We start from the raw sequence: 3,105 nt of genomic DNA on the forward strand, positions 1-3,105 counted from the left end.
ACTGGGGCTAGAGGCTGTGCTTCTACGGGGACTCATCTATGCGGCCATGGGCAGGAGGTGGCCTCCATTCTTTGTCACCTGGGCCAGTCCATAGAGTTGCCTGTGACATTGAAATTAACTTCACTTAAAACAGACAATCTAAGAGAGCAAGGGAGAGACTGTGCTGCCTTTTATGACCTCATCACATCTGCTGTATTCCATGTATTAGAGGAGAGCCCACTTTCATGGGAGCCGTGCTGAAGAATTGAAGAACATATTTTAAAACCACCCTCATCACCAGGTGTTAAGTCCAGAGCTCTTCTGTGCCACATCCTTCTCTATCAGCTTCATCTAAACATTTCAAGTATGTCACTGGCAACACAGAAAAGAGAGGTAAAATATGGATGGTAAAACCTATTTTTTGAACCAAAAAACACTGAGCCTAGTGATATGGGATCAGAAGCCTCCTCTTTGTCTTAAAGGAGGTCTGGGAAACACGCACACAGATTTGAGTTTTTTCTTCCTCTTCATCTAGACTTCACTTTTCCAATGCTGATATTTGGTGCGTAGTGGCACAGATACAGCTGGGCCCTCAAGCTACAATCAGTGAGGCCCCAGTGATAACGATACCAGATCCAAAGCCAAGGGAAACTTGTCTCGCAGAATCCTCGTTAATTGAAGTAATTAAATCAGCAGGAAGCCATCTGAACAATTATCACACTACAAGGAAAAACTCATTTTGAGGCCTTCGTATAAACATTCTAATAAATAGCTATTAGTTTATATTTGTAAATACCTCCGGCCTATCAAGAAATTTGCTAATAGATTTTTAATTAAGGGGAACCACATATTTATGGTAGAGCTGCACTGCCTTCCATTCAATAGTTTCCCTATGCTTTGAATGTGAAGCTGTGGATTCACTTTGAGAAATTAACTTGATCTCTCTTGGCCAAAGGAACTGATAGTGTTTTTGGATCATAGACCAGGTTACTCTACCAGGAGTCGGTTCAGTGAAGACCGTTCACAGGTGGAGTAACCCGAAGGCTTATTACTATTAGAAAGCCCGTATGGAAATCTATCTGATGCTGCTGTTAGATGACCAAATAATGGTGCACAGAAATCCTGAATCAGGATGATGTGCCCAGTATATGTGAACTTTCCCCCTTGAAAGCTGAGCAATTCTACAAGGAAGTATTAATAACTTATTTTTAAAAAGGAATTTATCCCTTCTAAAATTCTTTCCAATACATCATCTCATGAATCCTCACCAAAATCTTGTGAGGTCACAGTAGGGGTATGATTATCCCCATATCTCTGTCAGTGACAGAGTTAGGACCAGCACACAGAATTTCCACCTACTCCTTATCTTACTTCAGCTTGATATTTCCTATCTACCTTTAGATACCTAACTACTCAGACCTTGCTTGAAGAATCTAATGATTATTTCTAAGATAAAATCCATTTGCGTACACACAAATTTATGTACAAACTCAAGGGGATTTGATCACTCCCTTGTAAGTCCATGGTGGACCCCCTGAGGTCTCAATATAAGAACATTGATCATTGATCCAGAAATAAGATGTAACCCACTTCCTAGGGGTTTAGACTTAGTTCTTTTTAGTTCTGCTCTTTGTCAATGATTTGGGGAAAAGGGAACCAGAATTAAAATATCACTTAACATGGGATTCATCTTCTTAGTTACATTATCAGATGATATCTAAGTTAGCTTTTCTCATAATGTATATTCAATTAAATATCTTGGAATCAGATATTCTCATACATTCTCTCATTTAAAAAAAAAAATTCAAGTCCCAAACTGGGGTTTTGCTTGGATTTGGCATTCACTCACTATTTTATGGGCACAGCCACATTTCCCCTCTTCTTTGAAACATCAGTAGCAGAGTAATATGATAAAGTTCTTACTTGACACACTGTAATATGCTAACATTTCTGTATCGTGTTAGTATTGCATTAAGCTAATATGACACTAATTCAAGATGACAGGAAAAATGACTAATACAATAAGACTTTCATCTGGTTCCCTAGGGCTGTCACATGTGTCTGATTTAATTCACCTGAAACCTCCCATGGATGGGCAGGGGGCAGAGTTAAGGTGCAGTAAGTAGGGCCATGGAAAGTGGAAAATCCCTGAGAAACAAAAACAACCGGATGTTTCCTGCCTGTCTCTTCCTGCTCTTCTTTCTCCATTCACATCCCATTTCCTGGGGTGCAGAAGGAAGAGTGGTGGGATAGTAGTGCTCAGTTTAGTGCATTAAGTTGTGAAATGACAGCCCTGGGCCCAGGTCTAATCTGCCTGTTACTGATCTTGGGGAAGTTACTACCCTTCTGAGCTTTTGTTTCCTGCAGAAAATGCTATGTAACCTCACGGGGCAGTTGGGAGGGCTGAATAAGGTAATAGGAACCCAGGAAGGATTCAGGAAATGATGGTGATGTGATAATGACAATGTTATTTTGCTGGATGTAGAAACAGAAGGTTTTAGAAAACTCTTGGATCTGGAGACCATTTTAACCATTTTCTATTCACATGGTTGTGCACCAGATCTTCAGAACTTGTTCATCTTGCAAGACTGAAACTCTGTACCCATTAAGCAACAGCTCCCTGTTTCTCCCTCTTGGAAACCACCATTCTGGTTTCTGTTTCCATGAGTTTGACTCTTCCAGATAACTCAGATAAGTGAACCATATAGTAATTATTGTTTTGGTCATTGGTGTATTTCATTTAGGATAATGTCCTCAAGGTTTGTATATCATAATTTCTTTCCTTTTTAAGGCAGAATAATATTCCATTGTATGTATATATTATGCTTTATCCATTCATCTGTTGATGGACATTTAGGTAGCTTTTATCTTTTGGCTATTGTGACTAAGATTGCTATGAACATTGGTGGGCAGATATCTCTCTTTGAGTCTCTGCTTTCAAATCTTTTGGAAATATTCCCAGAAATGAAATTGTTTGGTCATTTAATAACTCTGATTTTAATTTTTTGAGGAACCATATGCTATTTTCCACAGTAGGGTACCGTTTTGTTTCCACCAATAGTGTATAAGCATTCTAATTCATATTCTTGCTGACACTTGTTTTTCCTTCTTTCTTTCCTTCTTTCT

Source organism: Heterocephalus glaber, unplaced genomic scaffold, assembly GCF_053883595.1.
Source record: "Heterocephalus glaber isolate CG9 unplaced genomic scaffold, H.glaber_assembly_v1.0 deba00000071, whole genome shotgun sequence".
Classification (NCBI taxonomy): Eukaryota; Metazoa; Chordata; class Mammalia; order Rodentia; family Bathyergidae; genus Heterocephalus; species Heterocephalus glaber.